General features: G+C 40.8%; 1 protein-coding gene across 17 annotated transcripts in view; it reads right to left on the bottom strand.

The window, feature by feature from the left end:
- The window catches only part of VPS54 (VPS54 subunit of GARP complex), a 122580-nt gene extending 119577 nt beyond the window's left edge, over positions 1–3003 (bottom strand). For 5 of the 17 annotated variants that reach the window (XR_004971819.1, XR_004971818.1, XR_004971817.1 and 2 more), the window contains exon 1: positions 2464–2975. The gene's annotated coding sequence lies outside the window, so the exon portion shown is untranslated. Of the gene's footprint in view, positions 1–442; positions 579–2463 lie in introns of those variants that run through there. The other 12 variants (XM_036334368.1, XM_036334365.1, XM_036334366.1 and 9 more) reach the window with 10 other exon arrangements.
- Between the last annotated feature and the right edge of the window lie 10453 nt (positions 3004–13456).

The following is a 13456-nucleotide window of genomic DNA, read 5'->3' as shown; positions in this document are numbered from 1 at the left end:
GGTCTCCAACCAGCCCTGTTAATTACAATTTCATTTTTAAAATTTGGATTTTTAAAAATAAGATGGTAATAGTTCAAGAAGATACTTAAATAATATATATGCCAGCCTCTTTAGATTAAAGCATTTTCAGAGGATTTTGTAACATGGATTTCACATATGTGTATACATTAGTCCTCCCTCTGCTAGTAAAATGTCCAGTTCTCTCCCTCCTCTGCTAGTAAAATGTCAAATACAGTACATACACGCATGCATGAATGCATACATATACAAGAGAACCTAAACAATTCTAATTTACAAATCCCTATTTCTTGCCCTTCATGACCACATTGTGGTTCTTGAGCCATGCATCCCAGAGATTCAAGCTTCCACTCTTCAGATTTCCTGCCATCTATTTGTGAAGCAAACAGGAAATAAGCTGATGACCTTTAAGGTATTTTCCTACCTTAATATCCTAATACTCTCAGGTTTTACTTATTGACAAAAATATTCTTTCAGCTTTTACTTATTGACTCCCAGCTGACAGACCGCCTCTTACGATCACTGAAGCCATTCATGCTTTTTTCTTTCTCCACCGGTATATTAATCTATGCTGAATATAACCAAAAAATATGTCAGTTGTTTAAAGCATCGCTTAATACCAGTGACCAGTTGCTTATTCTGACTCAAATATTTTTAACATGTGAATTTTAAAATAAAAACTTCTCAAGCTATGAGCTGATACCATTTATATGAATGAACCACAGAGGCAAATATTGAGATGAAAACTAGATCAGTAGTTGCTTAGGTCTGGGGTGGAGTGGGGGAGAATGGGGAGTAACTGCTAATGATGAGCAATTTTCTTTTTGGAGTGATGAAATGTTCTAGGATTGATTATGGTGATAGTTGTACACCTTTTAAGCTTTTAAGCTAAAAGCAGGAAAAATTAGTTTATCAATTTTTATTGATAGAAAAAATGTGATTAAGGCAAATTCTGCACATTTGGCCATTTCATGAGTTATAAGATTTTATTTTAATTCTGAAATTATTAAAAACATAATACCTATTCAGAAATAAATTTTAACTTTTCTAGAAAGTCAATATATGCAAATTAATCATCTTTTCCTAGTAAACTTTGGATGATTTGAAAGCAATAAAAAACACTTCAGAAAGCTAAAGGCTAAAGTAACAAAACAAAATATATTAACATGGTCAACAACAAGAGAACATGGACAGTCTTTATAGTTCTGTTGTGATACATTCTTTGTAAAGAAAACCATTCAAATACATTTCATTTCTTTTAAAAGTGATCCTCAGACTACAATGTCTGTCCTGGTGATGTAATAATTCTGAAGTTTCCAGAGCATAATTTAAAAATAGCCAAATCACATTAAATTGCAAACATCTAATCTCCAAAACCACAACTATCAACTACCTCAAATTTGCACATATTGATATTTTTTTGCCCGAACCTATTATGAACAATGATGATCACAATGAACCACCAAGTAATACCTCCTGGTAGGAAAGCGGGACTCTGACTACAATATGAATACAATCAAACACACAAATCCCATTATCCTTCCTGCTCTATCATAAATGCTTAGAAATGACCAAGGCTCTCGAGTACTCTTCCAATTAGAACTCCCCATAAAGTCAACCTGAATGTCCATCAAAAGCTTCACTTTTCACAGTCACACACTTCCCAGTCTGCCATCCCATCATCACTGGCCTTGTAAACATGTACTATGAAGACTGCCCTGGGGTTTGACCAATCAGAAATAGAGCCAATTAAAAAACAACAACACTCCAAACATTTTAACTCTTCGAAAGTAAGGAAAGCCTCAATTAAAAAATAATAATAAATAAAGCTGGTTAAAGGGGAATCTTTTTAAAAAATGCAACCCGGCTGGGCCAAAACTCTAAATATACCATCCTGAACTCGGTCAATTACAGACCAAATGGTCAATTACAATGGGCACGAGCTCCCTCGTCGGCGGCGGGGAGGGCCTGCCCTTGCATCAAATCAGCAGAACTGAAGGACATTAATTATTGAACAAAATACTGCGAGCTAAATTGTCAAACTGCACAACACTGAGTTATCCCGTGGGTGAGCCTTCTCCAGGAAGAAGAATGATTTTTTTTTTATTTAAATTATTCCAGTAGCATCAAAAGGGGGCTATGGGCCCGGTTGTACAAAGAAAGTTTGGGGGCCGCGTCGAAGGAGGGGGTGGGAGCGCCAGAGCCCGGACCCCGGGGCGGCGAGAACGGCGTTGGAGGCCGCCGCGGGGGCTGGAGGGGAGCCGGCTGCCGGCCCGATCCCGGGCGAGCAGGGAGCTTCGGCGCCGGTCCGCCAGGACCGAAACTCCGCCGGCTGGGAGCCGGGGAGGAGGCAGAGGGGGTGGGGTCTGGGTCCCTCTCGCCAGAGGAGGTCGGGCGGGGGGTGGGCCGCGACGCCGGGGCCGAACGGGGCCGGCCGACACCTACCTGCGGTCCCGGGCAGCCGCCCCGAGCGCGGCCTAGTGCATCGCCGCCGCCGCCGGCCCTCGTCGCGCCGAGACTGCTGCTCCGCGGCCGCCGCCGCTCGGAGCCCCGCCGGGCCCGAGCCCGGCTTCCCGCCGCCGCCCCGCGCCGGCTGGCCCGTCCGCCAGGGGAGCCCAGGGCCGCCCTCCGCAGCCCAACTCCGCTCGGGGGTGAGAGGCGGCCGCGGCGGCTCCCTCACGTCTCTCCCGGGTGTCCTGTCAGCCAGCAGTTTCCCCCGGGTCCGCAGCGCCGCCTCCGCCGCTGCTGCCACCGCCTCTCCCACATCCCCGGCCTCCAGGGGAGCCGCCGCCGCGCCGCGACCACCACCCTCAGCGCGGCTGCTCCCGGCTCTCGGCTGCCCCGCTCCCCGCCGACCCGCTCGGCCCGGCTCGGTCGGGGGAGACCGCGCCAGAGGCCGCCGCAGCCCCCAGCCCACAATCCACCGCGCGGCGCCGCCGGGGCGGGAGGGCCGCGGCCCGGCCGTGGGGAGCGCTCGCCGCCTCCCGAGCGGCTACGGCGCTGACGCGGCCCGGGGCCCCCGGAGAGGGAAGTCCCCGCGCGGCGCCCCTGCACCTCCTCGCACGGCCCTGCACGCGGAGGCAGAAACCACGCTGAGCTCTCCGTGCCCCCGCCCGCCCCGCCCGGAGCTGTTCCAGGGGCTCCCAGGGGCCGCCCCCTCCCCACACCCCCACACCCACCGGCTCCCCAAGTCCCGAAATCGCCCGGGACCAGGAAAGCAGAACATTCCACAGCATCCCACCTCTCACCCCCTCAACGTGAACGCTGCTCAGAGTTTCCCTAATAAATATCCTTGGAAAGGTTAAAGGTCACGCCCTCCCCAACCACCCCCTGGACCCTGAAAACCGCCTGGTCTGAGGGGTCGGAGGGGTCGGAGGGGTCGGAGGGGGGGGGGGCGGGGGGGGGACCTCCCCCACCGAGTCCTCCTTTTCCTCCAGGGCAGGCCTCCTGCCCAGGCGCCTGTCACACTCTGGCGCTGAAATCACTTGTTCCCGCTGTTTGACGGAGACGCTCGAAGTGTGTGTGCATTAGTCATACCTCCTCATGGTGATTTTTAACAGTAATCCAATTCAGCCTGGTTTCAGAGGGCTTTCCATCTTTTTATATAGATATATATTTTTTTATTGATTTCAGAGAGGAAGGCAGAGGGTTAGAGAGACAGAAACATCAATGATGAGAGGGAATCATTGCTCGGCTGCCTCCCGCATGCCCCACACTGGGGATCAGCCCACAACCTGGGCATGTGCCCTTGACCGGCATCGAACCCGGACCCTTCCTGAGGTCCACAGGCCAAACCAGCCAGGGCTCAATCTTTTTTTTTTTTTTTTAATATATTTTTATTGATTTCAGAAAGGAAGGGAGAGGGAGAGAAACATCAAGGATGAGAGAAAATCACTGATTGGCGGCCTCCTGCACCGTCCCCCCCCCCCCAACACACACACACACACACACACACACACACACACAAACACACACACACGGGATGGAGCCTGCAACCCGGGTGTGTGCCCTGGAATTGAACCGTGATCTCCTGGTTCAAAGGTCCACACTCAACCACTGAGCCACACCGGCTAGACACAATCTTCATCTAATAAAAGCCAATCTGCAAGAAAGGGAATGTCTTCGAATATTTTTAAAAAGAGGAAAAAGGGCCCGCATTCATTTGAGTACTTAATTTGAGGAAGATTTCTCTCGATTTTGAAACTATTTCTTTGTCTAAAAATATTAAAGTTTCATGCCTTTATAAGACAGTATGTTTTAACAAATCAAAAGTGAAAATGTAACTCTTATAGTTGGTAATTGAAAAAAAAAGTTCATGCAGTTTCATTTCTAGGAAGTCACTTTGAAAACTGCAAACATAACTGAAATATTTTACCCACTAAAGAGCTAAAGTTGGGGGGAAGGGAAGAACATAAGAGAGGGAAAAAAACAAAATTCATTGAAAGGTAATCCTTACATTATTTTTTTCTAAATTCAATTTTTATGTATTGATTTTAGAGAGAGAGGAAGGGAGGGAGGGAGAGGAAGAAGGAGAGAGAGAAAGAAACATCCATTGGTTATTCCACTTACCTATGCACTCATTGGTTGGTTCTTATATGTGCCCTAACCAGTATCAAACCCGAAACACTGGCTCTAGGGAGACTGCTCGAACCAACCAAGCTACCTGGCCAGGGCCTCTCCACAATTTTGTAATAAGGAGAGTGAGACTATCAATTCCCAATATGAAATAAATTTAACTATAAAATAATAAAGAAATCTAAGTCCCTCGTCTCATTTAAAAAAAAAACAGATGAGTTTATATTATGAAAAAATTAAGGAAAGATTCATCAAATTACATCTAAGGCCAGAGAGGAAAATAATTTCACTTTAAGTCTAGAATTAGTTCATAGATTATACTAAGAAATGGATTTAGCAAGTTCCTATATTTTGAACCTGCATCACAAAATCAACAACTGTTCAAATGCTGCCTTAAAACCTGGTAGTTTGACACTGGCCAGGTGGCTCAGTTGGTTGGAGCATTATCCAATCCATCAAAAGGTCATGGGTTCCATTTCTGGTCAGGGCACATACCTACATTTCTGGTTTAATCCCTAGCTGGGTTCTCTTTCCTCTCTCTCTCTTTCCCTTCCTCTCTCTCTAAAATAAATAAAAACATCCACATATCCTCGATTGAAAATTTCAAAAAAAAACACACACCTGGTGGCTTGGCCTTTCAAAAACTGTTTTTTGTTTGTTTGTTTGTTTTCCTTTTTATTGAATTTATTGGGGTGACATTGGTTAATAAAATTATATAGATTTCTGCCCAACTGGTGTGGCTTGGTGGTTGAGCGTTGACCCATGAACCAGGAGGTCATGGTTTGATTCCCAGTCAGGGCACATGATGCCCAGTAGAGAGAGTGCAGGAGGCAGCTGATCAATGATTCTCTCTCATCATTGATGTTTCTGTTTTTCTGTCTCTGTCTCTCCCTCTCCCTCTCCCTTCCTCTCTGAAATCAATAAAAAAGAATATGTATTTTAAAAATTATATAGGGTTCAGGTGTACAATTCTATAATACATCATTTGTGTATTATATTGTGTATTCACCACCCAAGTCACGTCTCCTTCAAAAACTATTTGCATTTATACCCCACCTTATTCCAAAAAAGAATCCAAGTTGCTCTAGTGGGCACTTGCTTTAAACAATAGCCTTGAGGTATCTCATAAACACTAGAACAAGACAGACTGGTTTGCTTTACTTATTATCCAACTGTAGATAACATACCATAGGAAGAAAATGCACATTCGGTATTGTGGTTAGTTCTCTCAGGAATTTAGCATGATATTTACTTTACTTTTCCAAAGAACAAATCATAATCATGAATCTAAACAGAGAAGTAAATGCTGATGATTAGGTGTATCAAAAACAAAATAAAAAACTGTTAATGGACAAGTAATTTAATTTAAACAGATCAATTTCAAATTAATTAATATGTTCATTTGTTATCCCTTGTATTATTTCAGTATTAGAAAGAAAAGTCAAATCACAAATTTGTGTAGATATATTATTAGTATTCATTTCCAGAAAGCACAGATAACAGAAGATTAAGAAAAACTTATAGAAATCATCATTACCCTAAAAAGAAGAAAATAATTAGTTACCACATTATTAACACATATTTAGCATAATATTTCATGCGATAATAATATACTCAGTAGTTGTTGGGAATAGGTAATATACAAGGTTTCCATATATCATCATCTCTTTGTGTCTTCTAAATTAGTTGCTTGATTACTTTGGAAACAATTATTTAACTCTTAAATTTCTCCATTCCATTTCTCTTTGACTGTTATTCTAAATTTCCATTTTGATTTATCATAATAATAACAACCATTTGCTAAGAATTTACTGTGCCCTAAACATAGGGAAAACCAGGTAGTATAGTGCATTAGTTTTCTATTGCTATGTACAAATCACCACAAACTTAGCAGTTTAAAATAACACATTTGTACTGTGTTAGTTTCTGTGAGTCAGGAATCCAGGCATACCTTAGCTTGGTCTTCGGCTCAGGGTCTTATAAGGCTGCAAGCAAAGCATCCATCAGACTCTGTTCTCTCTAGAGACTAAGGAAGAATCTGTCTCCAGGACGACTCAGGTTGTTAGCAGAAATCCTTTCCTTCTGGTTGTAGGACGGACAGCCCTGGCTTCCTGTTGGCCGGAGGCTGCTCCCAGCTCCTAGGGGACACCTGCAGTTGCTTACTAAGTAGGTTTTCTCAAAATGGCTGCTCACTTCATCAAACTCATAAGGAGTGTTCCTAAACTCTCTACAGAGAGTCAGCTAGCAAATTAGAGTGATATTCTATCATTTTTTGCCATGTTCTCTGGTTTAGAAGCAAGTCACAAGGTTTGCTCACGCTCAAGGAGAGGGGGATTGCACAAAGTTGTGAACATCAGAAGATGAGAATCTTGGGGGCTACTCTAGAGTCTCTCTACCACCTACAGTAATTAATTCCACAGGCTTTGGAATTTAACCCTAGGTTGTTGGTTTTTAAATATATTTTTAATTGATTTGAGAGAGAGAGAGAGAGAGAGAGAGAGAGAGAGAGAGAGAGAGAGAGAAACATTGAAGAGGGAATCAAACCAGGGACCCTTCAGTAAATGCTCAACCAACTGAACCACATTGGTCAGGGCAACCCTGGTTTTATTTTAATTCAGCTATGACACTTTAGCAATGTGATTTTGATCTCATTTTCTAATCCTTTGTTTCTTCATCTGCCAAATAAGAGTAATAATCTCTTCACACTTTATTTTTCTCACATGTAAAATGAGGATAATAATAGAGTTGTTGGGATTAAATGAACATTTACTAGTAAATATAGTAACTGATAACAAGAAAAGCTTAAGAAACACTTGTTAGTTTTTTTCCTTCTCTCTCTCCTCTCTTTTTAATTTTGACCTTGGTCTGCAAAAAATCCCCATTGGCATTTCTACCTTCAACTAGTACTTCTCTAGTTTGGAGAGAGAGAGAGAGAGAGAGAGAGAGGAGAGAATTGTTTGTGTGTACCTGTGTCTACTCTAGGGCCATGCAAAACCAACTCTAGTATCAATACCTTGAAAAATAGGACTGTATTGCAAATGTTAATTCCAATTGAAACTAGGCAAAATTAATGAATAACAAATCCATAGCATTAGAAACATAATTATTACACATAGAGGCTTTCAGAGTTTAGAGAACTTTGTTGGATTGAGGTCCTCCCCGCAACCCCCGAATCATGCTTATGCATGTGATACAAAAGGACATACTATTTATGGGTTCTGGGTTTGCATTCTAGCTCTGCCACTTTTTAGCTGGGTAATCTCAGGCATGTTGAGATCTCTACAGTTCAGTTCTCTATGGGGATAAAGATAGTACCCACTTCATAGAGGTATTGTGAAGATAACATTTAAAGTATACTTAAATAGCATAGCTTAGTGCCTAGCTCATAGTTAGTACTCAAAAAAGTGTTAGATATCAAACTCATTATTATAATCTTCACCATTAGGAAGGTGGTGTTAATGAAAACCACAGAACAGGAAGTGGCAAGGCTTGACTATGAATGAGGTGGGTGAAATGAGGCACGAGAAGCCACAAGATCTCAAAAGTCTTCATAAGCCAAAGGGCCGCAGTATTATAAGTGGTGAGAAGGTATGAAAAGTCACAAGTCAGAAACTGGACAAACGGGAACTAGGGTACAAGGTAATATTGTGTATTTTCAACCAAACTGTGAGGAATGCACCTAAGACATCAGCAAGAAAGAGCACATGGAACAGGTAATTTCTACCTCAGACATGAAGCCTTTATATACTTCCACCAGGAGCAGAAGTCAACCATATAGCATATCTAGTCCAGGATTTTAAATAGGAAATATATGAGGCATGTTAGTATTAGAAAATAGTGAATAAGTTGTTGAATAGATTAGAGGAGTCCAACAATCAGATATATGGGCATATCCTGACTAATGTGAAATTAATTTCATTGGTCCATTTTCCTAAAGGAATATATATATATGCTATTTTATTAGTCCCATTATCATATTTTTTCTTATATTGCTTTACACAGCATTTGGTTCTTTTACTGTTTCATTTAGTTCTTTATCTATGGAGGCTTTGTCTAACAAACTAAGTTATAAGTATTTCCAGGAAAGGGTTCTCTGTTGTTGCTGCTATTGTACTTTTTAAAATATCCCTACAGAGTATGGAACAATATACTACATAGTAGGTTTTGAATAAATGCTTGTTGGATTAAAAAATAAATGTGAATTATTCCCCTTAGTAAATGGTATCTGGGACAATGAATATTAATAATTCATAAACTTAATAGATGACCTTGAAATCATAACGACTCTTTCATATCCCAAAACTATTGTGTCAGCAAATCCTAGTAGTTCTACCTTCAGATATGTCTAAACACTTCTCACCATTCACATTGTATCTACCCTGGTCCAACCCTTCTTGCAGGAAGGGCCCTAACTACACCTATTGGGCTAGCCACTGCTCATTACAGAAAGCACCATTCACAGAAACTACAGGGTGAACGATGACTCTTGGAGTTGTGTAGTACTTGCCGGAATTATCGCAAAAGTCTCCTAGCCTTTGTTCCCCACCAGTCTACTCTCAACACAATACTCAGCTTGATCCTGCTAAAATTTAAGTCAGATCATGTAATTTCTCTACTTAAAACTCTCCAGTGGCTTTGTCTCATTCATTGTAAAAGATAAAATCCTTGCGAGGCCCTATATCAGCGGTTCTCAACCTGTTGGTCGCGACCCCTTTGGGGGTCGAACGACCCTTTCACAGGGGTTGCCTAAGACCATCGGAAAACACATATATAATTACGTATTGTTTTTGTGATTAATCACTATGCTATAATTATGTTCAATTTGTAACAATAAAATTGGGGGTCACCACAACATAAGGAACTGTATTAAAGGGTGGCGGCATTAGAAAGGTTGAGAACCACTGCCCTATACGATTTCATTCCAGTCTTACCTCTCTAACTTTATCTTCTTCTAGTCCCCCTATTTCTCACTCAGCTCTAATTATATTGGACTCCTCACTGTTCCTGGGACATACCAGTCACGCCCCTGCATCAGAGCATTTGTACTTACTCTTGCTTCTGCCTGGAGTGCCTTCCCCCCAGATATCCAAATGACTAACTCCCTCACCTCCTTCAGGTGGTATTCAGATTTTACCTTCTCATTGAGACATTTCACGACATCCATGTTTCTCATTGTAACATGTCCTATCTGCTTTTCCACTTTTCTTTTCTCCTTAGCCTTTATTATCATCTAACCCCCATATGTTTTACTCAGTTATTGTCTGTCTTTCGCCCACAGGAATGTAAGTCCATGAGAGCAGAAAATTGTATCTTTTGTTTATCACTTTATCCCCTCACCAACCCCTGGAACAATGCCTGGTGCATGTTGAGAGCTCAATAAATACTTGTTAAAATATTGACTGAAAGATAAAGACAAACTGCTGCTTATAAACACAAACCACTTTCTTCTACACACTAAGCACCATGAGTATCCAGGTCATCTAATATCTTGAAAAGAACTTGTCATTGATATGTTATAGGGCTCAAGATTTTTGTAAGCTACTACTAATTTATTAGATTTATGATAAAGATAATATAGTTGGCTTATTTTACAATTGAAGTATTTTAATAACTATATGAAATTATTTTTTAAATATGCAATTCTATAATGAAATAGAACTATATGGACAAAATGTTACACATTTATTAAGGAAATTTTTCATTTAAAGTTTTCCTAGGGAAAGGAGAAATCTTATTTAAAATTATGGGCAATTTAGAAACCATACATTTCCAGAGAAACAGAAATCATAGCTGGCCTCTCAAGGGATTTCCTCAGAACCACTCCTACACCAACTGGGTACATGACTCAAAATCAGCCATCGCTCAGAAAGAACCCCCTAAGCAGCAGGAAAACAAATTCTTCTACTACTATGTAATATTTTTAGATATAAAAAAAAATCAAACAGTGAGGAAATATTTTATAAGCAAAATAAACAGAGGCCAACAACAAAACACTAAGTATCATGAAACCAGGACAATTTTAAAACATAATCCAAAGTAAAAGATTAATATAACAATGGATTGCAATGATAGAATGGACTTTCCTTGAATAACAAAATGCATTAAAACGACCATTTACTAGTAATTCTCATGCCACTGTCTGGTCATTTTGGTTCCCATTTCACCAGGATGTAAAACTTATGTGTTTTCTCCCCTTATTTTCTTTACATCTATGAATTCCTGAGCATCAATGAAAATAAGTTTTTAATCAGAATCTGATTTCAATCTAGTAGTCCTATTTCCAAAAATCTAACTTAAATTTAGGACAGCATTTTCCCTTCCATCATTTTATTTACTAGCTTTTAAGTATCTACATCAAATAAAAATTAACTCAAAAGAACAAAAACACTGTAGAAATCAAAGACTGTTAAAACGGAACAGGCCTCAAGGAAATGGAGATCAAAAGGCTGAGACAGACAATCTTTTAGTGGTGACAACCTATTTCCAAACAGACACCATGTTTAAGTTCTTCCAGTCTCATGCTCTTTGTCCCCACACTAGCCTGTGGGAATGCTACAGCAACAAAAAAGTAAAGAATTATGTTAAGTGGAATTACTTGTTATTTGAATTTAAAAAATATATCAGATTCCCCCTCTCCTCCAAAGAAAAGATAAGGCTTTCTCTAAAGTATGGAATATGAAGGTTCTCATTACTTATAAGGAAAAAATATTGTAGGGAAGATTTTGCTTGGTAATAAGTATTTAATCATTTTGGAAATAATCTATGTAGATTAATGTATTATTTTAAGTACTCTTTAGTCGTTTACAAACCCAAGAAACAATTCCCATTTTTGGTTGCAAGGCAGTCTTTTAAAGAAAATGTATGGTTTAGCCTTAGCCAGTTTGGTTCAGTGGTTGGAGTGTCCGCCTGTGGATTAAAGGGTCCCAGATCAAGGGCATGTACCTCAGTTGCAGGCTCCTCCAGGGGGGGCGGGCTGGGCCAAGCCCTGGTTGGGGGGCGTGCAGGAGGTAACCAATATGTTTCTCTCACATCGATATTTCTCTCTGTCTTTCCCTCTCTCTTCCACTCTCTGTAAAAATCAATTGAAAAATATTCTTGGGTGAGGAGGAAGGAAGGGAGGGAGGGAGGGAGGGAGGGAGGGAGGGAGGGAGGGAGGAGTTATTAAAGGAATTTGTAAAAAATATAAAACAATGCTACTCTTCACAAAAAATGTATGGTTTAGTTTAATGTATTCCTCCTTTATAAATATGCAAAAGCCTATTTCCATTCTTCTAAGTTTATCTTTACTTTGCAGTTCAGTATGCACAGCAAAAGAAATGAAAAAGTGAGCATACAGGGCACATTTACAAAATATAAATATTTTTTTGTCTATTACAAATTGAAAGTCAGACTCCTGGCAGTCCCCTCCCCTCCCACACACACACAGATGGCTACAACAAGTATATATCAAATAAGTGTGCAAACAAAAAGCTTGTATAAATGGCTTTGATGATTGAACTGGCTCACTGATGCATGCCCATGAGTGCTGCTCCGATTGCAGGTGGTCAGCATATCTCTCTGGTTAATGGTAGCTAGAGGGAAATTGCTCTCCTCTCTGATTCTTTACTGCCTGGCCTAGCTGCTTGCATTTTGCTCTAGTATTTTAGAGGCTCCCTCAGTTATTTGCTATTTGCCCCCAAAATGAGGTTAATTTTTGTCAAAATCATGATTCCTCACAATGGTGGAATATATATTCTGATTCTAAATCTCTTATTACAATGAAGAGGTAGGAGAATGTTCCTACACCAATAGTCCCTAACCCCCTGCACTTATTTTCTCAAGTAGACATCCAAACATCAATGAATATTTATCCAAGTTGTTTCTGGGTCCAGTTGTTTCTGGGTCCAAGACTGATTTAGTTCATGCTCTCATAGCACTCACAGTCTGGGGTGGGGTGGAGGAATACAGAAGAGAGATATTAAACAAATTATAGGAATTGTTCAACAACATATTGGATACATGTCATGGAAAGGTTAAAAAAAAGGCTATGAGAACTTAAGATGAGGGTAATTTAATTTAATTTTTTCCCTTTTTATTGAATTTATTGGGCTGACACTGGTTAACAAAATTATACAGGTTTAGAGGCAGACCCATAGAGAGCAGGCTGACAGCTGTTGTGGGGGACAGGGGCCGTTTGGAGGAATTGAGAAAAAAAAGAAGAAAAAGGTGAGTGTAATTTAATGAAGGTGAACAAAGAATTCTTCCCCAGGAAAGCAGCATTTACACCAAAAAATGAATAGGAGCTAGCCACAGAAGGGAAACAGAGGTAGTGAAGAGTTCCAGGTAGTGGAAACAGCCAGCAGAAAGAAGTAATGAGGCATGAAGTTTGTAGCTGAGCAGAGGAAGGAGAGAAAAGGCCACTGTGACTGGCATGAAAGGAGACAGAAAAGGCCAAAGTCAGACCATACAGGGAGTTATAGGTCACGTTGGAGTTTGAACTTTAGTACAAGCTATGATAGGGCTTTGGGCAAGCAGATAACACAAGATGTTTTTAAAAGATCAGTTTGACTATTCCGTGGAGAATGAGTTAATGGACTGAAATCAACCAGTACGATTGCTGGATACAAGGTGTGGTGGGTAGAATTCTGAATTTTAAGTTGCCTCCCAAAATTCCAGTCCCCTGGTGCACATGCCCTATGTAGTCCTCTCTCCCCCTTAAGAGGACTTGTGAATATGAGATTTCACTCACATGATTAGGTTATGGTATATGGCAAAGGTGAAGGAAATTTGCAGATGTAAATAAGACCAGTTGAACCTGAGTTAATCAAAAGGAAGATCATCCTAGTGACCCTACCTAATCAAGTAAGGCCTTTTATTTTATTAT

Source organism: Myotis myotis, unplaced genomic scaffold, assembly GCF_014108235.1.
Source record: "Myotis myotis isolate mMyoMyo1 unplaced genomic scaffold, mMyoMyo1.p scaffold_m19_p_14, whole genome shotgun sequence".
Taxonomy (NCBI): Eukaryota; Metazoa; Chordata; class Mammalia; order Chiroptera; family Vespertilionidae; genus Myotis; species Myotis myotis.
Note: the sequence above shows the minus strand (reverse complement) of the source record. Positions and strands in the feature narration are given on the sequence as shown.